This window comes from Tursiops truncatus, chromosome X, assembly GCF_011762595.2.
Source record: "Tursiops truncatus isolate mTurTru1 chromosome X, mTurTru1.mat.Y, whole genome shotgun sequence".
Taxonomy (NCBI): Eukaryota; Metazoa; Chordata; class Mammalia; order Artiodactyla; family Delphinidae; genus Tursiops; species Tursiops truncatus.
The window spans coordinates 66,466,711-66,491,584 of record NC_047055.1 but is presented as its reverse complement, the minus strand read 5'-3'; positions in this window follow the sequence as shown (position 1 = coordinate 66,491,584).

Genomic DNA, 24,874 nt, shown 5'->3' with positions numbered 1-24,874 from the left:
AGTTTCAATGTTTACAATGATGTCATCTAAAAATAACATTGGGGCTTCTCTGGTGGTGCAGTGGTTAAGAATCTACCTGCCAACACAAGGGACACAGGTTCAAGCCCTGCTCCGGGAAGATCCCACATGCCGTGGGGCAACTAAACCCGAGTGCCACAATTACTGAGCCTGCGCTCTAGAGCCCATGAGCCACCACTACTGAAGCACGTGCCACAACTACTGAAGCCTGCGCACCTAGAGCCTGTGTTCCACAACAAGACAAGCCACCGCAATGAGAAGCCTGTGCACCACAACAAAGAGTAGCCCCTGCTCGCCACAACTAGAGAAAGCCCGTGTGCAGCAACAAAGACCCAATGCAGCCAAAAATAAATAAATAAAATAAATATATTTTTAAAAACTTAAATAAATAAATAAAATAACATTGTTGCTTAGTCCTTTCTAATACTTATGCATTTTATTTCCTCTTGAATTATTGAAATAGCTAGAATTTTCAGAACTATTATGAAACAGTGGTTATAAGACTAGCCATACTTGCCCTGCTACCAGTCTAAATGAAGAATGGGAAGTTTGGTTCAAGATGGTGTAGTAGAAGGACATCCGCTCACTCCCTCTTGTGAGAGCACCAGAATCACAACTAACTGCTGAACAATCATCAACAGGAAGAAAATGGAACGCATGAAAAAAGATACCCCACATCCAAAGACAAGGGAGAAGCCGTAATGAGAGGGTAGGAGGGGTGCAATCATGGTAAAAATCAAATCCCATAACCGCTGGGTGAGTGACTCACAAACTGGAGAACAATTATACCACAGAAGTCCACCCACTGGAGTGAAGGTTCTGAGACCCAAGTCAGGCTTCCCAACCTGGGGGTCCAGCAACAGGAGGAAGAAGCCCCAGAGAATCAGACTTTGAAGGCCAGCGAGATTTGATTGCAGGACTTTGACAGGACTGGGGGAAACAGAGACTCCACTCTTGGAGGGCACACACAAAATAGTATGCACACCAGAACCGAGGGGAAAGGAGCAGTGACCCCATAGGACACTGAACCAGATTCACCTGCTAGTGCTGGAGGGTCTCCTGCAGAGGCAGGGTGTGACTGTGGCTCATGGAGGGGACAAGGACACTGGTGGAAGAAATTCTGGGAAGTACTCATTAGCATGAGCCCCCCCAGAGTCTGCCATTAGCTCCATTAAAGAGCCTGTAGCCTCCAGTGCTGAGTCGCCTCAGGCCAAACAACCAACAGGGAGGAAAATCAGCCCCACCCATCAGCAGACAAGCAGATTAAAGTTTTACTGAGCTCTGCTGACCAGAGCAACACCCAGCTCTACCCACCACCAGTCCTTCCCATCAGGAAGCTTGCACAAGCCTCTTAGATAGGCTCATCCACCAGAGAGCAGACAGCAGAAGCAAGAAGAACTACAATTCTGCAGCTGCCAGAACGGAAACCACAATCACAGAAAGATACACAAAAAGAAAAGGGAGAGGACTCTGTCCCAGATGAAGGAACAATATAAAACCCCATAAAAACAATTAAATGAGGTGGAGATAGGCAACCTTCCAGAAAAAGAATTCAGAATAATGATAGTGAAGGTGATCAAGGACCTCGAAAAAGGAATGGAGGCAAAGATTGAGAGGATGCAAGAAATGTTTAACAAAGACCTAGAAGAAGTAGAGAAGAAACAAACAGAGAAGAACAATACAATAACTGAAATGAAAACACACTAGAAGGAATCAATAGCAGAATAACTGAGGCAGAAGAACGGATAAGTGACCTGGAAGACAGAATGGTGGAAATCACTGCCGTGGAACAGAATAAAGAAAAAAAAATGAAAAGAAATGAAGACAGCTTAAGAGACTTCTGTGACAACATTGAACACACCAACATTTGCATTATAGTGGTCCCAGGAGGACAGGAGAGAGAGAAAGGACCCCAGAAAATATTTGAAGAGATTATGGTCAAAAGCTTCCCAAACATGGGAAAGGAAATAGCCACCCAAGTCCAGGAAGCACAGAGAGTCCCAGGCAGGATAAACTCAATGAGAAACACGATGTAACACATAACAATCAAATTGACAAAAATTAAAGACAAAGAAAAATTATTAAAAGCAACAAGGGAAAAACGACCAATAACATACAAGGGAATGCCCATAAGGTTAACAGCTGATTTCTCAGCAGGAACTCTACAAGCCAGAAGGGAGTGGCACGATATATTTAAAGTGGTGAAAGGGAAGAACTTACAACCAAGATTACTCTACCCAGCAAGGATCTCATTCAGATTCAACAGAGAAATCAAAAACTTTACAGGTAAGCAAAAGCTAAGAGAATTCAGCACCACGAAACCAGCCCTAAAACAAATGCTAAAGGAACTTATCTAAGTGGAAAACACAGGAGAAGAAAAGGACCTACAGAAACAAACCCAAAAAATTGAGAAAAAGGTACTAGGAACATACATATTGATAATTACCTTAAATGTGAATGGATTAAATGTTCCAACTATAAAATACAGGCTCACTGAATGGATACAAAAACAAGACTCATATATATGCTGTCTAAACTATAACCACTTCAGACCTAGGGACACATACAGACTGAGAGTGAGGAGATGGCAAAAGATATTCTATGCAAATGGAAATCAAAAGAAGCTGGAATAGCAATACTCATATCAGATAAAATAGACTTAAAAATAAAGAATGTAACAAGACACAAGGAAGGACACTACATAAGGATCAAGGGATCAATCCAAGGAGAAGATACAACAATTATAAATATATATGCACCCCACATAGGAACACCTCAATACATAAGACAAATGCTAACAGCTATAAAAGAGGAAATCGACAGTAACACAATAATAGTGGGGGATTTTAACACCTCACTTACTCCAATGGACAGATCATCCAGACATAAAAGGAATAAGGAAACACAAGCTTTAAATGACACAATAGACCAGATGGATTTAACTGATATTTATAGGACATTCCATCTGAAAACCACAGATTATATTTTCTTCTCAAGTGAATGCAGAACATTCTCCAGGATAGATCACATCTTGGGTCACAGATCACGCCTCAGTAAATTTAAGAGAATTGAAATCATATCAAGCATCTTTTCTGACCACAACACTGTGATATTAGAAATAAATTACAGGGGAAAAAATGTGAAAAACACAAACACATGGAGGCTAAACAACATGTTACTAAATAACCAAGACATCACTGAAGAAATCCAAAACTACCTAGAGACAAATGACAATGAAAACACGACCATCCAAAACCCATGGGATGTAGCAAAAGCAGTTCTAAGAGGGAACTTTATAGCAATACAATCCTACCTCACGAAACAAGAAAAATCTCAAATAAACAGTCTAACCTTACACCTAAAGGAACTAGAGAAAGAAAAACAAACAATACCTAAATTTAGTAGAAGGAAAGAAATCATTAAAATCAGAGCAGAAATAAATGAAATAGAAACAGAGAAAACGATAGGAAATTTCAAATAAATAAAATTAGAAATGAAAAAGAAGTTACAACAGACACTGCAGAAATACAAAGTATCATAAGAGACTACTACAACCACCTATATTCCAATAAAATGGACAACTTGGACGAAATGGGCAAATTCTTAGAAAGGTATACCTTCCAAGACTGAACAAGGAAGAAACAGAAAATATGAACAGACCAATCAGAAGTAATGAAATTGCAACTGTGATTAAAAATCTTCTGACAAACAAAAGTCCAGGACCAGGTGGCTTCACAGGTGAATCCTATCAAACATTTAGAGAAGAGCTCACACTCAAAACTCATTCTATGAAGCCGCCATCACCCTGATACCAAAACCAGACAAAGATACTACAAAAAAATATTACAGACCAATATCACTGATGAATATATGCAAAAATCCTCAACAAAATATTATCAAACAGAAAACAACAACATATTAGAAGGATTCTAAGCCATGATCAAGTGGGATTTATCCCACGGATGCAAGGATTCTTCAATATACACAAATCAATCAATGTGATATAGCATATTAACAAACTGAAGAATGAAAATTATATGATCATCTCAATAGATGCAGAAAAAGCTTTTGACAATATTCAACACCCATTTATGATAGAAACTCTCTAGAAACTCGGCAAAGAGGGAACCTACCTCAACATAATAGAGGTCACATACGACAAACCCACAGCAAACATCATTCTCAATGGTGAAAAACTGAAAGCATTTCCTCTAAATCAGGAACAAGACAAGGGTGCCCACTCGCACCACTATTATTCAACATAGTTCTGGAAGTCCTAGCCACAGCAATCAGAGAAGAAAAGGCAATAAAAGTAATACAAATTGGACAAGAAGAAGTAAAACTGTCACTTTTTGCAGATGACATGATACTATACATAGATAATCCTAAAAATGCCACCAGAAAACTACTAGAGCTAATCAAAGAATTTGGTAAAGTACCAGGATACAAAATTAATGCACAGTAATCTCTTGCATTCCTATACACTAACAGTGAAAGATCAGAAAGAGAAATGAAGGAAACAATCCCATTCCCCATTGCAACAAAAAGAATGAACCATCTAGGAACAAACTATCTAAGGAGGTAAAAGACCTGTCCTCAGAAAATTATAAGACAATGCTTAAAGAAATCAAATATGTACCAAAATGTTCATCGCAGCTCTATTTACAATAGCCCGGAGATGGAAACAACCTAAGTGCCCATCATCGGATGAATGGATAAAGAAGATGTGGCAAATATATACAATGGAATATTACTCAGCCATAAAAAGAAACGAAATTGAGCTATTTGTAATGAGGTGGATAGACCTAGAGTCTGTCATACACAGTGAAGTAAGTCAGAAAGAAAAAGACAAATACAGTATGCTAACACATATATATGGAATTTAAGGAAAAAAAAAATGTCATGAAGAACCTAGGGGTAAGGCAGGAATAAAGACGCAGACCTCCTAGAGAACGGACTTGAGGTTATGGGGAGGGGGAAGGGTGAGCTGTGACGGGGCGAGAGAGAGTCATGGACATATACACACTAACAAACGTAGTAAGGTAGATAGCTAGTGGGAAGCAGCCGCATGGCACAGGGATATTGGCTCGGTGCTCTGTGACAGCCTGGAGGGGTGGGATAGGGAGGGTGGGAGGGAGGGAGACGCAAGAGGGAAGAGATATGGGAACATATGTATATGTATAACTGATTCACTTTGTTATAAAGCAGAAACTAACACACCATTGTAAAGTAATTATACCCCAATAAAGATGTTAAAAAAAAAAAAAAAAAAAAAAAAAAAGAAATCAAATATGACGCAAACAGATGGAGAGATACACCATGTTCTTGGATTGGAGGAAACAGTATTGTGAAAATGACTATACTACCCAAAGCATTTCACATATTCAATGCAATACCTATCAAATTACCAATGGCATTTTTTTACAGAACTAGAACAGAAAAATTTTTAAATTCGTATAGAGACACAAAAGGCCCCGAATAGCCAAAGCAATCTTGAGATAAAAAAAAACAAAATGAAGCTGGAGGAATCAGGCTCCCTGACTTCAGACTATACTACAAAGCTACAGTAATCAAGACAATATGGTACTGGCACTAAAACAGAAATATAGATCAATGGAACGGGATAGAAAGCCCAGAGATAAACCCACACACCTGTGGTCAACTAATCTATGAAAATGGAGACAAGGATAAACAATGGAGGAAAAACCATCTCTTCAATAAGTGGTGCTGGGAAAACTGGACAGGTACATTTAAAAGAATGAAATTAGAACACTTCCTAACACCATACACAAAAATAAACTCAAAATGGATTGAAGACCTAAATACAAGAACAAACATTATAACACTGTTAGAGGAAAACATAGGAAGAACATCCTTTGACATAAATCACAGCAAGATCTTTTTTGACCCACGTCCTAGAGAAATGGAAATAAAAAAAAACAGTGAGACCTAATGAAACTTAAAAGCCTTTGCACAGCAAAGGAAACCATAAACAAGACAAAAAGACAACCCTCTGAATGGGAGAAAATGTTTGCAAACGAAGCATCTGACAAAGGACTAATCTCCAAAATATACAAGCAGCTCATGCTGCTCAATATCAAAAAAACAAACAACCCAATCCAAAAATGGGCAGAGATCTAAATAGGCATTTCTCCAAAGAAGATATACAGATTGTCAACAAATGCATGAAAGGATGCTCAACATCACTAATCATCAGAAAAATGAAAATCAAAACTACATTGAGGTATCACCTCACACTGGTCAGAATGCCCATCATCAAAATATCTACAAACAAAAAATGCTGGAGAAGGTGTGGAGAAAAGGGAACCCTCTTGCACTGTTGGTGGGAATGTAAATTGATACAGCCACTCTGGAGAACAGTATGGAGGTTCCTTAAAAAACTAAAAATAGAACTACCATATGACTGAGCAATTCCACTACTGGGCATATACCCTGAGAAAACCATAATTGAAAAAGAGTCATGTACCACAATGTTCATTGCAGCTCTCTTTACAATAGCCAGGACATGCAAGCAACCTAAGTGTCCATCGACAGATGAATGGATAAAGAAGATGTGGCACATATATACAATGGAATCTTACTCAGTCATAAAAAGAAACCTAATTGAGTTATTTGTAGCGAGGTGGATTGACCTAGAGTCTGTCATACAGAGTGAAGTAAGTCAGAAAGAGAAAAACAAATACCATATGCTAACACACATATATGGAATCTAAAGGAACCAAAAATGGTTATGATGATCCTAGGGGCAGAACACGAATAAAGACCCAGATGTAGAGAATGGACTTGAGGACATGGAGATGGAGAAGGGTAAGCTGGGATGAAGTGAGAGAGTGGCATGGAGTTATTTATAATACCAAATGTAAAGTAGATAGCTCGTGGGAAACACCTGCATAGCACAGGGAGATCAGCTTGGTGCTCTGTGACCACCTAGAGAGGTGGGATAGTCGGGAGGGGAGGGAGATGCAAGTGAGAGGTAATATATTTATATATGTATATGTATAGCTGATTCGCTTTGTTATAAAGCAGAAAGTAACATACCATTGTAAAGCAATTATACTCCAATAAAGATGTTTAAAAAATCCCCTAAAAAACATGAGAGAGTAATTAAGACATATGCAGATTAACAGAAGCTGAGGTAATTCATCACCAGTATACTTGCCCTAAAAGAAATGCTAAAGAGAGTCTTCAAGTTGAAATGAAAGGTTGCTAAACAGTAAATTAAGGATAAACCATAAATTAATTAAAAATATAAAGATCTTTGGTAACAGTAAAAATATGAAGAAATGTAAAAGTCACTACTGTTTTAATTTTGGTTTGTAACTCTGCTTATTTTTCTACAAGATTTAAAACATGAGTCGGTGTCCTGTCTGCCACCACAGGCAAAGCCTCCTTTGGCCACACAGGCCCCAGTGGCCTGTTCACTCCACCCATGCCAAAGCCTCTGATGGAATCAGCCCTGGGTGCCACAGCCTGAAACAGGAAGCCACCAATGCTGGCAGGGGCTGAGTGTTGAAGTGTGGGGTTAGGAGAGCAGATTCAAGGAGAGGACTGCTGTTGGCTGTGCAGAGACAACCTGAAAGGATGGGAGTGAGAGGATCTACAGACAGGAATGCTACTAGAGGAAGCATGGTCTGCCTTGGAAACGAGGTATCATTGCTAAGTGGTGCACAAGGGGCAGGGCTGCCATTGCAACCCTCTTCCCCACCCACCATCCCATGCCTCTGAGGGCACCAGAAGAGACTCCCATCAAAGCGAGTACATTCCAATCAGTTGGAATTTCCTCTCAGTCGCTGCCACCACAGGCACTTTTTGCATGCTCCAGTTGTGGCCATCTTATCCCTCCCCGGCCTGAGCAAGTAAGTGCCCCAATCAGCCAGAGTGCCCCAATCAGCTGCTGCTTTCACCCCCTCTCACCTGGGCAGAGAAAAGTTGCCTGAGGGTGGCCCACAGGCAGAGATGGGGCCAAAACCAAAGCTGAGCCCCAGGGGATGTGTGACTAAGGAAGAGGAACTGGGTATCTCTCTGTACAGCTGCACAAGTGGTGGATTAAATCCCCAAGATCTCCTTGGTAAACCAAGGAATATCTGAATGGACAAAGAGTTCTCCCACAACTGACACTGCTCTAGTCTCAGCTGTGCATTTTGTGGGCAAGTACACATAGGAGTTCGGCCAGATAAGAGTCTGAGCTGCCTTCACAGTGTCCACAGTGGGACCAGAGACCTACCTAGAGGTATAGGAGGGCCTCCTGGGGAGGCAGAGGTTGGCTGTGGCTCACTGTGGGGACAGGGAAACTGACAGCAGAGGACTCAGGAAAATGTTAGTATTACCATTCTTAAAATTTTTGTTCTATTTTTGTTTTTTTATTATTTTTTATTTATTTTCCTTTTTTCTTAGTTTCTAATATATTTTTAATTTTCCTATTCTTACTTTACTTTTTTGTTCCTTTGTGTTTTTTTCTTGTTTTTGTTTTTGTACTTTGTTTTGATTTCTGGGGTTTTTTTGTTTCTTTATCATTTTTCTGTGTTTGTTTTGTTTCCTTTGCTTTTCTTAGTTTGCTATCTGTTTTTGTTTTCATTAATTTTGTGGTATTGTTTACTTTCTTTTTGAGTTCTTTGTTTAGTTGTTCTCTTGTTTCCTTTATTTTTTGTTTGTTTGTTTTTGCTTTTATCATTTGTCTTAGATTGCATTTGTCTGTTTGTTTTCTTTTCTTTTCTTCTTCTTTTTTTTTTTTTTTTGGCTGTACCACACAACTTCTGAGGTCTTGGTTCCCCAACCAGGGGTTGGGCCTGAGCTTCCAGGGTAAGAGTGCAGACCCCACGATGCTGCACCAGCAGAGAATTACTGGCCCAAGGGAATATTAATCAGTGTGAGCGCTCCCAAAAGTCTCCATCTCAACACAAAGATCCGGCTCCACAAAACTCCTTGCAGGCTCCAGGGCAGGACAACTTATGCCAAACAACCAGCAAGATAGGAGGACATTGTCACGTATCAGCAGACAGGCTGCCTAAAGTTGGACTAAGTTCACAGACCCACCAAAACACACCATATGATGTGGCCATGCCAATCAAAGGGACAAGACTCAGCTCCAACCATGACAGCACATGCACCAGTCCCTCCCAAAGGAAAACCTACACAAGCACTTGGACAAACCTCACTCACCAACTGGCAGGCACCACAAACAAGAGGAACTACAACTGTGCAGCCTGTGTAAAGGAGACCACAAACACAGTAAGTCAGACAAAATGAGATGATAGAGAAATATGTTGCAGACAAAAAGGCAAGGTAAAAACTCACAAGACCAAATAAATGAAGAGGAAATAGGCAACTTACCTGAAAAAGACTTCAGGGTAATGATAGGAAAGATGATCCAAAATCTCGGAAACAGAATGGAGGCAAGGATTGAGAAGATACAAGAAATATGTAACAAAGACCTAGAAGAACTAAAGAACAAACACACAGTGATGAACAACACAATAACTGAAGTGAAAAATACACTATAAGGAAGCAATAGCAGAATAACTGAGGCAGAAGAACCGATAAGTGGGCTGGAAGCTAGAATGGTGGAAAAAATCGCCATGGAGCACAATAAAGAAAAAGAATGAAAAGAAATGAGGACAGTCTCAGAGACTTCTGGGACAATGTTAAATGCACCAACATTCAAATTACAGGGGTCCCAGAAGAAGAGAAAGAGAAAGGGTCTGAGAAAATATTTGAAGAGATTAGAGTTGAAAACTTAACATGGGAAAAGAAAGAGTCACCCAAGTCCAGGAATCACAAAGAGTCCCATACAGGATAAAGCCCAGGGGAAACATGCTGAGACACATATACTGAAACTAACAAAAATTAAATACAAAGAAAAAATATTAAAAGCAGCAAAGGAAAAGCAACGAATAACATACAAAAGAATCCCCATAAGGTTATCAGTGGATTTTTCACCAGTAACTCTGTGGACCAGAAGGGAGTGGCATGACATATTTAAAGAGATGAAAGGGAAAAACCTACAACCAAGAGTACTCTAACCAGTGAAGATCTCATTCAGATTCAATGGAGAAGTCAAAAGCTTTACAGACGAACAAAAGCTAAAATTAAGCACCACCAAACCAGCTTTACAACAAATGCTAAAGGAACTTCTCTAAGTGGGAAGCAGAAAAGAAAAAGCCCTACAAAACCAAACCCAAAACAATGAAGAAAATGGTAATAGGAACATACATACTGATAATTAGCTTAAGTGTAAATGGATTAAATGCCCCAACCAAAAGAATTTATGAAAAGTGAAATCATATCAAGCATCTTTTCCAATCACAATGCTGTGAGATTAAAGATAAACTATAAGAAAAAAACTGTAAAAAACACAAACACATGAAGTCTCAACAATATGCTACTAAACATCAAAGGGATCACTGAAGAAATCAAAAAGGAAATTAAAAAAACCTAAGATTGCTTTGGCTATTCAGGGTCTTTTGTATTTTCATACAAATTGTGAAACTTTTTGTTCTAGTTCTGTGAAAAATGCCATTGGAAATTTCTTAGGGATTGAATTGAATCAGTAGATTGCATTGGGTAGTATAGTCATTTTCACAATGTTGATTCCTCCAATCCAGGAACATGGTATAACTCTCCATCTGTTTGTATCATCTTTAATTTCCTTCATCAGTGTCTTATAATTTTTTGCATACAGGTCTTTTGTCTCCTTAGGTAGGATTATTCCTAGGTATTTTATTCTTTTTGTTGCAATCATAAATGGGAGTGTTTCCTTATATTCTCTTCCAGACTTTTCATTGTTAGTGTATAGGAATGCAAGAGATTTCTGTGCATTTATTTTGTACCCTGCAACTTTACCAGATTCATTTATTAGCTCCAGTAGTTTTCTGGTAGCATCTTTACGATTCTCTATGTATAGTATCATGTCATCTGCAAAGAGCGACAGCTTTATTTCTTCTTTTCTGATTTGGATTCCTTTTATTTATTTTTCTTCTCTGATTGCCATGACTAAAACGTCCAAAACTATGTTGAATAACAGTGGTGAGAGTGGGCAGACTTGTCTTGTTCCTGATCGGAGGGGAAATGGTTTCAGTTTTTCACCATTGAGAACCATGTTCGCTGTGGGTTTGTCATATATGGCCTTTATTATGTTGAGGTAGTTTCCCTCTATGCTCTGTTTCTGCAGAGATTTTATCATAAATGGGTGTTGAACTTTGTCAAAAGTTTTCCTGCACCTATTGAGATGATCATATTGTTTTTATCCTTCAATTTGTTAATATGGTGTATCATATATATATAGAATCAAAAAAACGGTTCTGATGAACTTAGGGGCAGGACAGGAATAAAGATGCAGATGTAGAGAATTGACTTTAGGACACTGGCAGGGGGAAGGGTAAGCTGGGACAAAGTGAGAGAGAAGCACTGAAATATATACACCACCAAATGTAAAATAGATAGCTAGTGGGAAGAAGCTGCATCACACAGCGAGATCAGCTTGGTGCTTTGTGACCACCTAGAGGGGTGGGATAGGGAGGGTGGATGGAGACACAAGAGGGAGGGGATATGGGGATATGTGTATACATGTAGCTGATTCACTTTGTTATACAGTAGAAACTAGCACAACATTGTAAAGCAATTATACTCCAATAAAGTTGTTAAAAAAAGAAACTAAGAAAAATGAAAAGGAAAGTAGGACCATCCAAAACCTATGGAAAGCAGCAAAAGCAATTTTAAGTGGGACGTTTATAGCAATACAATCCTACCTCAAGAAACAAGAAAAATCTCAAATAAACAATCAAACATTTCACCTAAAACAAATAGAGAAAGAAGAACAAACAAAACCCAAATTTAGTAGAAGGAAAGAAATCATAAAGATGAGAACAGAAATAAATGAGATAGAAATGAAGAGAACAATCACAAAGATCAATGAAGCTAAAAGATGGTTCTTTGAGAAGATAAACAAAATTGATTAACCTTTATACAGACTCATCAAGAAAAAGAGGGAGAGAACTCAAATCAGTAAAATTAGAATTGAAAAAGAAGTTACAACAGACACCGCAGAAATACAAAGCATCATAAGAGACTACTGTAAGCAAATATATGCCAAAAAATGGACAAGTTGGAAGAAATGGACAAATTCTTAGAAAGGTAAAACCTTCCAAGACTGAACCAGGAAGAAATGGAAAATATGAATAGAACAATCAGAAGTAATGAAATTGAAACAGTGATTAAAAAGCTTCCAGAAGACAAAAGTCCAGGACCAGATGGCTTCACAGGTGGTTTCTCTCAAACATTTAGAGAAGAGCTAACACCTATCCTTCTCAAACCGTTCCAACAAATTGCAGAGGGAGGAACACCCCCAAGATAATTCTATGAGGCCACCATCACCCTGACCAACACCGACAAAGATATTACACACAAAAATATTACAGGCCAATGTCACAGATGGACATGGACACAGAAATCCTCAACAGAATACTAGCAAAACAAATCCAACAACACAAAGGATCATACACCATGATCAAGTGGAATTTATCCCAGAGATGCAAGGATTCTTCAATATACACAAATCAATCAATGTGATACACCATATTAAAAAACTGCAGAATAAAAATCATATGATCATCTCAATAGATGCAGAAAAAGCTTTTGACAAAATTCAACACCCATTTATGATAAAAAACTCTCCAGAAAGAGAGCATAGAGGGAACCTGCATCAACATAATAAAGACCATATATGACAAACCCACAGGAAACATCATTCTTTTTTTAAAAAATGTATTTATTTATTCATTTATTTAAATTTTGGCTGCATTGGGTCTTTGCTGCTGCACATGGGTTTTCTCTAGTTGCAGTGGGTGGGGGCTACTCTTTGTTATGGGGTGCAGGCTTCTCATTGTGGTGACTTCTCTTGTTGCAGAGCATAGGCTCTAGGTGCATGGGCTTCAGTGGTTGTGGCACATGGGCTTCAGTAGTTGTGGCTTGCAGGCTCTAGAGCGCAGGCTCAAGACTTGTGGTGCACAGGTTTAGTTGCTCTGCGGCATGTGGGATCTTCCCGGACCAGAGCTCAAGCCCGTGTCCCCTGCATTGGCAGGCAGATTCTTAACAACTGCACCACAGGGAAGCCCAGAAACATCATTCTTAATGGTGCAAAACTGAAAGCATTTCCTTTAAGATCAGGAACAAGACAAGGATGTTGACTCACCACTTTTATTCAACATAGTTTTGGAAGTCCCAGCCACAGCAATCAGAGAGCAGAAAGAAATAAAATGAATCCAAATTGGAAAAGAAGCAGTAAATCTGTCACTGTTTGCAGACGACATGATACTATACATAGAGACTCCTAAAGATGCCACCAGAAAACTACTAGAGCTAATCAATGAATCTGGTAAAGTAGCAGGGTACAAAATAAATGCACAGAAATCTCTTGCATTCCTATACACTAATGACCAAAAATCTGGAAAGTAAATTAAGGAAACACTCCAATTTACCACTGCAACAAAAAGAATAAAATACCTAGGAAAAAATCTACCTAAGAAGACAAAAGACTTGTATACACAAAACTATAAGACACTGATGAAAGAAATCAAAGATGATAGAAACAGATGGAGAGATATACCATGTTCTTTGATTGAAAGAATCAACATTATGAAAATGACTATACTACTCAAAGCAATCTACAGATTCAATGCAATCCCTATCAAACTACCAATGGCATTTTTCACTGACCTAGAACAAAAAATTTCACAATTTGTATGGAAACACAAAAGACCCCGAATAGCCAAAGCAATCTTGAGAAAGAAAAATGTAGCTGGAGGAATCAGGTTCCCTAACTTCAGACTATACTACAAAGCTACAGTAATCCAGACAGTATGGTACTGGCACAAGAACAGAAATATAGAGCAATGGAACAGGAGATAAATCCCAGAGATAAACCCATGCATCTAAGATCACCTAATCTATGACAAAGAAGGCAAGAATATACAATGGAGAAAAGACGGTCTCTTCAATAAGTGGTGCTGGGAAAACTGGACTGCTACATGTAAAAGAGTGAAATTAGAATATTCTCTAACACCATATACAAAAATAAACTCAAAATGGATTAAAGACCTAAATTTAAGACTGCATACCATAAAACTCCTAGAGGAAAACTCAGTCAGGACTCACTTTGACATAAATCACAGCAATATATATTTTTGATCTGTCCTCTAGAGCAATGAAAACAGAATCAAAAATAAATGGGACCTAATTAAACTTAAAAGCTTTTGCACAGCAAAGGAAATCATAAACAAGACAAAAGTCAAACTATGGAGTGGGAGAAAAGATTTACAAATGGTGCAGCTGACAAGTGATTCATTTCCAAAATATACGTACAGCTCAATATCAAAAAAATAATCCCAATTCCAAAACGGGTGGAATACTTTAATAGACATTCCTCCAAAGAAGACGTACAGATAGCCAACGGGCACATGAAAAAATGCTCCACATTTCTAATTATTAGAGAAATGCTAATCAAAACTACAATGAGGTATCATCTCCCACTGGTCAGATTGGCTCTCATCAAAAAATCTACAAACAGGGCTTCCCTGGTGGCACAGTGGTTGAGAGTCCACCTGCCCATGCAGGGGACACAGGTTCATGCCCTGGTCCAGGAGGATCCCACATGCTGTGGAGCGGCTGGGCCCGTAAGCCATGGCCGCTGAGCCTGCGCGTCTGGGGCCTGTGCTCCGCGATGGGAGAGGCCACAACAGTGAGAGGCCCATGTACCACAAAAAAAAAAAAAATCTACAAACAGTAAATGCTGGAGAGGCTGTGGAGAAAAGGGAACTCTCCTACACTGTTGGTACGAATGTAAATTGGCACACCACTATTGAGAACAGTATGGCGGTTCCTTAAAAAACTAAAAATAGAACTAACATATGACCCAACAATCCCACTACTGGGCATATACCCTGAGAAGACCATAACTGAAAAAGAGTCATGTACCACAACGTTCATTGCAGCACTATTTACAATAGCCAGGACATGGAAGCATCCTAAGTGTCCATTAACAGATGAAAGGATAAAGAAGATGTGGCACGTTTATATAATGGAATATTACTCAGCCATTAAAAGAAATGAAATTGAGTTATTTGTAGTGAGGTGGATGGACTTAGAGTCTATCATAGAGTGAAGTAAGTTAGAAAGAGAAAAACAAATACTGTATGCTAACACATATATATGGGATCAAAAAAAAAAAGGTTCTGATGAACCTAAGAGCAGGACAGGAATAAAGACGCAGATGTAGAGAATGGACTTGAGGACACGGGAGGGGGAAGGGTGTGCTGGGACAAAGTGAGAGAGTAGCACTTACATATATACACTACCAAATGTAAAATAGATAGCTAGTGGGAAGCAGCCGCATAGCACAGGGAGATCAGCTCAGTGCTTTGTGACCACTTAGAGGGGTGGGATATGGAGTGTGGGAGGGAGATCAAGAGGGAGGGGATATGGGGATATATATACATATAGCTGATTAACTTTGTTATACAGCAGAAACTAACACAACATTGTAATTGTACTTCAATAAAGATGTTTAAAAAATAATAATGATAAAGAGAAATGCTAAGGACCAATACAAAAAACAAGCAAACAAAAAATCTAAAAATAGAGCTACCATAGGACCCAGCAATCCCATTAACAGATGTATATACAGATAAAACTCTGACTTGAAAAGATACGTGCACCCCAATATTCATAACAGCACTATTTACAACAGGCAAGACATGGAAGCAACCTAAGTGTCCATTGACAGATGATTGGACAAAGAAGATGTGGTACTATATGTATATATATAATGGAATATTACTCAGCCATACAAAAGAATAAAATAATGCAATTTGCAGCAAGATGTATGGACATAGAGATTATCATACTAAGTGACCTAGTTCAGACAGAAACAGACAAATATCATATGATATCACTTATATGTGGAATAAAATAATGATACAAATGAACTTATTTACAAAACAGAAATGGACTCACAGACATAGAAAACAAATATATGTTTATCAAAGGGGAAAGCGGGGGTGAAGGGATGGATTTGTAATTTGGGATAGACAAATACACTTTACTATATATAAAATAGATAAACAACAAGGACTTACTGTATAGCACAGGGAACTATATTCAATATCTTATAATAACCTATAATGAAGAAGAATCTCTTAGAGGAAAGAAACTCTTAGAGGAAAACGCCCTTTGACATAAACCACAGCAAGATCCTTTTTGACCGAACCCCTAGAGTAATGAAAAGAAAAATAAACAAATGCGACCTAATGAAACTTAAAAGCTTTTGCACAGCAAAGGAAATCATAAACAAGACGAAAAGACAACACTCAGAATAGGAGAAAATATTTGCATACAAAGCAACAGGCAAAGGATTAATCTTCAAAATATATAAACAGCTCATGGAGCTCAATATCAAAAAAACAACCCAATTACAAAATGGGCAGTAGACCTAAATAGACATTTCTCCAAAGAAGACATACAGATGTCCAAGAGGAACATGAAAAGATGCTCAAAATCATTAATTATTAGAGAAATGCTAATGAAAACTACAGTGAGGTATAACCTCACACCAGTCAGATTGACCATCATTAAAAATCTATGAACAATAAATGCTGGAGAGGGTGTGGAGAAAAGGGAATCCTCTTTCACTGTTGGTGGGAATGGAAATTGATACAGCCACTATGGAGAACAGTATGGACGTTCCTTAAAAAACTAAACATAGAACTACCTTATGACACAGCAATCCCACTACTGGGCATATACCCAAGAAAAACATAATTCTAAAGGACACATGTAGCCCAATGCTCATTACAGCACTATTTACAGTAGCCAGGACATGGGAACAACCTTAATGTCCAACAACAGGTGACTGGATAAAGAAGATATGGTAATACATACAATGGAATATTACTCAGCCAAAAAAGGAACAAAATTGGGTCATTTGTAGAGATGTGGATGGACCCAGATTCTGTCATACACATTGAAGTAAGCCAGAAAGAGTAAAACAAATATCACACATTAACGCATATATGTGGAATCTAGAAAAATGGTACAGATGAACATTTTTGCAGGGCAAGAATAGATACATAGACATAGAGAATGGACTTGTGAACATGGGTGGGAATGGGAGGGTTGGACGAATTGGGAGATTAGGATTGACATATATACACTACCATGTGTAAAATAGATAGCCCAGTGGGAACATGCTATAAAGCACTGGAAGCTCAGCTGGTGCTCCGTGACAACCTAGATGGGTGGGATGTGGGGTGGGAGGGACGTCAAAGTGGGTGGGGTTTTAGGTATACATATAACTGATTCACTTCTTTGTACAGCAGTAACTAACACAACATTGTAAAGCAATTATTCTCGAATAAAAATAAATAACTAAATGAAGTAAAAAAAAGAGAATCTGAAAAAGGCTATATAAATAAATAAATAAATAAATAAATAAATAAATATATATATATATATATATACAGCCTTTTGAATCACTTTGCTGTACACCTGCTGAAACATTTTAAATCAAGTATACTTCAATTTAAAAATTTTAGAAAATTAAACATATCGTTCACCATTTAAAAAAAAGACATAGATTGGCAAAATGGATAAAATTAAAAACAGGATCCAACTCTATGCTGTCTACAGGAGACTCTTTTTAGACCTAAGAACACACATTGGTTGAAAGCAAAAGGATGGAGACAGATATTCTTTGTATAGTGTAACCAAAATACAGCTTGGTTGGCTATACTGGTGTCAGGAAAAACACATAATGTAAATCACAAACCATTGCAAGGGACAAATAAGGTTATTATATAAAGATAAAATGTTTGAGTCACCAAGAAGATATAACGTTATAAAAATATATGTACAAAACATCAGAACTCCGAAATATATAAAGCAAACATTGACAGAACTGAAGGGAGAAATATCTCAATGATAACAGTAAAAGACTTCAAAATTTTCCTACTCCATTCAGGTTACTATAACAAAATATCACAGACTGCATACCATATAAAGAATAGAAATTTCTTTCTCAAGTTCTAGAGGCTGAAAATCCAAGATCAGGGTGCCAGCATGGTTGGGTGATGACCCTTTATCACGTTGTAAAGTTCTTGTTGTATCCTCAAATGGTGAAAGATAGAAGGGAGATCTCTCAGGCCTCTTTTATAAAGGCATTAATTGTATTCATGTGGGCTCTGCCCTCATGACCTCATCACCTCCCAAAGGACCCACCTTCTTATACCATCGCACTGGGCATTAGGATTTCAACACATAAATTCTGTGGGGACACAAACTTTCATACCACAGCAATACTCTATTTCTAATAATGGAGAGAACAACCAGACAATATTAATAAGGAAATAGGGAACATAAACAACATTCTAGAACAACTGAAACTCATAGACGTACAAAGAGCACTCCATCCCCAAACAGCAAATTACATATTTTTCTCAGGTGCATATTGAAACATTCTCCAGGATAGACCATATATTAGGCCACAAACCACGTTTTAATAAATTTTAAAAGGTAGAAATCATATAGACTATCTTTTTCAATCACAATACAATGAAATAAATCAATGCAAGAATGAAAACTGAAAACTTCACAAATATGTGTGAATTAACCAACACACTCTTAAACAACCAAAGAGTCAAAGGGGAAATCGGAATATATCTTGAGACAAGTGAAAATGAAAACCAAACATGCCAAAACTTATGGAATACAGCAAAAGCAGTGCTAAGCAGGGAATTTTTTGCTGTAAATGTTTTCATTAAAAAAGAAGGAAAAATATTAGGTCAGCAACCTAATTTTGCACCTTAATGAACTAGAAAAAGAAGAATAAACTAAACCCAAACTTAGAAGAAGAAGGAAATAAAAAATACTACAGCAGAAATCATAAAATGTCAAATAGAGAAACAACAGGGAATATCAGTAAAATCAAGCATTGGTTCTTTGAAAAAATCAAAAAAATTGACAAACCTTTAAATAGATTTACCACAAAAAAAGAGGAAACTCAAATAATAAAAATCACAAATGAAAGTGGGACTTACTGCTGATTTAATGAAATAAAAAATGATTATAGGTGAGTCCTATGAATAATGGTATGCCATAAAATGGATAACCAAGATGAAATGGACAAATTCCAAGAAACACAAAACACAAAAGACTGGATCATGAATAAATACAAAACCTGAATAGACCTATAACTAGTAAGGAGTTTGAATCAGCAATCTAAAACCTCCTAACAAAGAAAAGCTCAGGACTAGATGGCTTCACTGGTGAATCCTATAGAACATTTTTAAAAGAACTAACGTCAATACTTCTCAAACTCTTCCAAATATATTGAAGAGGAGGGAATATACCTAACTCATTCTGAGGCCAGCATTACCTTGATACTAAAGCCAGATTTACAACCAAACAATGCAAAACTACAAACAGATATCCCTTATGAAAATTTATGTTAAAAATACTCAGCAAAATACTAGCAAACTAAATTCAACAACATATTAAAAATAGTATACACTATGACTAAGTGGGATTTATTCCTGGAAGGCAAGAATGGTTCAACATATGAAAATCAATCACTATAATATATGACATTAACAAAATGAGAGGAACTAAACACATAATTTCTCCAACTGATGCAGAAGAATCATCTGACAAAATTCAACACCCTTTTTATTATAAAACACTCAGTGAACTAGGAATAGAAGAAAACTTTCTCAACATGCTAAAGACTATGTATAAAAACCCAAAGCCAACATTAGATTCAATGGTGACAGACTGAAAACCTTTCATCTAAGATCAGGAACAAGACAAGGATGCTCACATTGGCCATTTCTATTCAACATATCATTAGAATTTCTAGCCAAAGCAATTAGACAAGAAAAAGAAATAAAAGGTATCCAAATTGGAAAGGAAGAATTAAAATTATTGCAGGTGACATGATCCTATATGTAAAAATTTCTAAAGGTTTTCCATATAAGAAAAACTATTTAAACTAATATATTCAGAAAAACTACAGGATGAAAAAATCAGCATACAAAAATCATTGGTATTTTTATGCACTAACAATGAACAAGGAAAATAAGAAAACAATTCCATTTACAGTAGCACAGATGAAAAAGAAATGAAGAACTGATACATTTTACAACATGGATGAATGTTGAAAATATTATGCTACGTGAAAGAAACCAGTCACAAAAAATCACATATTTTATGATTTCATTTATATGAAACGTCTGGAAGAAGCAAATCCTTAAGTAGTAAATGTATATTAGTGTTTTGCCTATGCCTGGATGAATTAAGGGAAAATGGGCAGTGACTGCTAAGATACATGGTTTCTTATTGGGGTGATAAAATGTTCTACAGTTTATTGTTGTGGATCGTTGTACAATTCCGTGAATATACTCAAAACCATTGAACTGTGCATTTTAAACAGGTGGTTTCTATGGTATGTGAATCATATTTCTCTTTATTTCCACTTGAAGTAATTGTATGACTCTTGCTAAATATGGATGAGAGAAATTAAAACTTCATCTTGCATTTGCATTCCACTTAACCCTACCCACATAATGTCATGTTTCCATAGTCTCCTAATTTCACTCAGTTATTCATCCTAAATTGCTTCACCTAATTAAGGCCCAGCATTTTGTCAGAATGTGGATTTTGGCAAGGTAAAAGAGATCATGGGAGACAAAGGTCTTCATTTACCGGATCTTAGAATCTTGGGCAACTCAGTCAGGACTGGAAAGGTTTTACCATTGTAAATATTGGGAAATTAAGTCGTAGGGACCCAGTCCAAGATCATAAGGTTTGTTACTGATAGAGCTGCCAGTCGATCCCAGGATTCAGATTGACTATGTCAGGGCTTTGTCGAGCAAGAGTGCCAGTCAGCAGTTAAGAGCACTTACTGTGAGCCTGACATTTCTCTAGGCACTGAGCTTACAGCTCTAGAAATAGACCATTGGGAAAGTATGCTTACACCTGTGTGTGAGGGGGGTAGGTGAGAGAAAGATGACCTCCTCCCACCCACTGCACTTTCTTTCTCCCCTCCTCTGGCCTGGTTGTTCAGGGAACATTCCAGGTAATCCACATCCAAGCTCATGGATCCCATGGACTGGAGGTGGGGGAAAGATTTGCAGTCCCCAGCTACTCAGCAGCCTCACATCTCTCCAATTAAGTCCTGCTGTGTTTTCTTTCCCGTCAGCTCTGTCCTCCATACAATATTCTGGGCTCTATAATCAACTCAGGTGTCTAATGGCACAGTTAATTGGCCCTCGCTGCTGGTTGCTATGGTGATGCAGCCAGACGTTCTGCTCACTAAATTGAAATAAGAGGGAATCTGAGGTGGGAGGGGACAGCATGGGGAGAGTGGGGAGGCTGAAATTAGAATACTTTAATAATCTATCTTGATTAAAAGTCCATTTTAAACTCCTGTTCCCTACTCTGTCTCTTGGAAAATAGAAACTTAATTGGAATAAAAGCCTTTAAAAAGTTTTTTAAATTGGAGTATAGGTGCTTTACAATGTTGTGTTAGTTTCTGCTGTACAGCAAAGAGAATCAGTCATACATATACATATATCCACTCTTTTCCATTCCCTTCCCATTTAGGTCACCACATAGCATTGAGTAGAGTTCCCTGTACTATACAGTACGTTCTCATTAGTTATCAATTTTATATATAGTAGTGTATATATGTCAGGGATAAAAGCCTGGAAATAGGGATATTTCCAAGGTAAGGATAAGGCTTCACATACTCAAGACCAACAGTAATTGCAGGAAGTGCCTTTTGCCTTTGGAAAAAATAGCAGTAGGGATGGAGACCAAGATCCTTATTTATATGGGTCTTAGTTTCATACATGTCAGTCCAGGCTTCAATGGCACCTTCTAATGTACTTTTTACATACTTCGCTTTTCTCTTTTTTGGAAAAGCTTTATTTATAGACCAGGTTTCTTTAAAATTGAAGTATAGTTGATTTACAATATTATATTAGTTTCAGATGTACAACAAAGTGATTCAATATTTTTATAGATTATATTCCTTTTAAAGTTATTGCAGATAATGGCTATATTTCCATATATTGTAAAATATATCATTGTTACTTATCTATTTTATACATAGTAATTTGTATCTCTTAATCCTGTATGCCTATCTTGCATCTCTCCACTTCTGTCTCCTCACTGGTAACCACTAGTTTGTTCTCTATATCTGTGAGTCTATTTAAGTGATGTCATACAGTATTTGTCTTTCTCTGTCAAACTTATTTCACTAAGCATAATATTCTCTATGTCCACTCATGTTGTAAATGGCAGAATTTCCTTTTTTATGGCTCAGTAATATTCCATTCCATATGTATACCACCTCTTCTTTGTCCATTAATCTGTTGATGGACACATAGGTTGCTGCCATATCTTGACTATTGTAAATAATCCTGCTATGAATATTGGGGTGCATGTGTCTTTTCAAATTAGTGTTTTCACTGACTTTGAATACATACCGAGGAGTGGAATTGCTGGATCATATGGTAGTTCTATTTTTAATCTTTTGAGGAACATCCATACTGTTTTCCATAGTGGCTGCACCAATTTACATTCTCTCCAAGAGTGTACAAGAGTTCCCTTTTCTCAAAATTCTTGCCAACATTTGTTATTTGGGGTCTTTTATGATACACATTCTGACAGGTGTAAGGTGAAATCTCATTTCAGATTTGATTTGCATTTCTCTGATGATTAGGGATGTTGAGCATCTTTCATGTGCCTGATAGTCACATCTACGTCTTCTTTGGAAAAAATAACTGTTCAGATCCTCTGCCCATTTTGAATCAGGATGTTCATTTGTTTGTTTGTGTTTTAATGTTGAGTCCTATGAATTCTTTGTATATTTTGCATATTAACCCCTTGTCAGGTAGATCACTTGCATATATATTATTCCATTTAGCAGTGGACTTTTAGTATTTTTTATCTCCTTTTTAAAAAAATTTTTAATCTTTATTGGAGTATAATTACTTTACAATGTTGTGTAAGTTTCTGCTGTATAACAAAGTGAATCAGCTATACGTATACAAATATCCCCATATACCCTCCCTCTTCCTTCTGCCTCCTACCCTCCGTATCCCACCCTTCCAGGTGGTCACAAAGCACTGAGCTGATCTCCATGTGCTATGTAACTGCTTCCCACTAGTTATCTACCTTACCTTTGGTAGTGTATATATGTCAATGCTACTCTCTCACTTTGTCCCATCTTACCCTTCCCCCTCCCCGTATCCTCAGGTCCATTCTCTACGTCTGCATCTTTATTCCTGTCCTGCCCCTAGGCTCATCAGAACCATTTTTTTAAAGATTCCTTATATATGAGTTAGCAAACAGTATTTGTTTTTCTCTTTCTGACTTACTTCACTCTGTATGACAGACACTAGGTCTATCCACCTCACTACAAATAACTCAATTTCGTTTCTTTTTATGGCTGAGTAGTATTCCATTGTATATATGTGCCACATCTTCTTTAGCCATTCATCTGTTGATGGACACTTAGGTTGCTTCCATGTCCTGGTTTTGGAAATAGTGCTGCAATGAACATTGTGATACATGACCCTTTTTGAATTATGATTTTCTCAGGGTATATGCCCAGTAGTGGGATTGCTGGGTTATAGGGTAGTTCTATTTTTATATTTTAAGGAACCTCCATACTGCTCTCCATAGTGGCTGTATCAATTTAAATTCCCACCAACAGTGCAAGAAGGCTCCCTTTTCTCCACACACTCACCAGCACTTATTGTTTCTAGATTTTTTGAGGATGACCATTCTGACTGGTGTGAGGTGACACTTCATTGTGATTTTGGTTTGCATTTCTCTAATGATTAGCGATGTTGAGCATCCTTTCATGTATTTGTTGGCAATCTGTATGTATTATTTGGAGAAATGTCTATTTAGGTCTTCTGCCCACTTTTGGATTGGGTTGCTTGTTTTTTTGATATTGAGCTGTATGAGCTGCTTGTATATTTTGGAGGTTAATACTTTGTCAGTTGCTTTGTTTGCAAACATTTTCTCCCATTCTGTGGGTTGCCTTTTTGTCTTATTTATGGTTTCCTTTGCTGTGCAAAAGCTTTTATGTTTCATTAGGTCCCATTTGTTTATTTCTGTTTTTACTTCCATTTCTCTAGGAGGTGGGTCAAAAAGGATATTGCTGTGATTTATGTCTTAGAGTGTTCTGCCTATGTTTTCCTCTAATAGTTTTATAGCGTCTGGCCCTAAATTTAGGTCTTTAATCCATTTTGAGTTTATTTTTGTGTATGGTGTTAGGGAGTGTTCTAATTTCATTCTTTTACATGTAGCTGTCCAGTTTTCCCAGCTCCACTTATTGAAGAGACTGTCTTTTCTCCACTGTATATTCTTGTCTCCTTTGTCAAAGATAATATGACCATATGTGCGTGGGTTTGTCTCTGGGATTTCTATTTTATTCCATTGTTCTATATTTCTGTTTTTGTGCCAGTACCATACTGTCTTGATTACTGTAGCTTTGTAGTAGAGTCTGAAGTCAGGAAGCCTGATTCCTCCAGCTCCGTATTTTTTTCCTCAAGATTGCTTTTGCTATTTGGGGTCTTTTGTGTCTCCATACAAATTTTAAGATTTTTTGTTCTAGTTCTGTGAAAAATGCCATTGGTAATTTGATAGAGATTGTATTGAATCTGTAGATTGCTTTGGGTAGTATAGTCATTTTCACAATGCTGATTCTTCCAATTCAAGAACATAGTATATCTCTCCATCTGTTTCTATCATCTTTGATTTCTTTCATCAGTGTCTT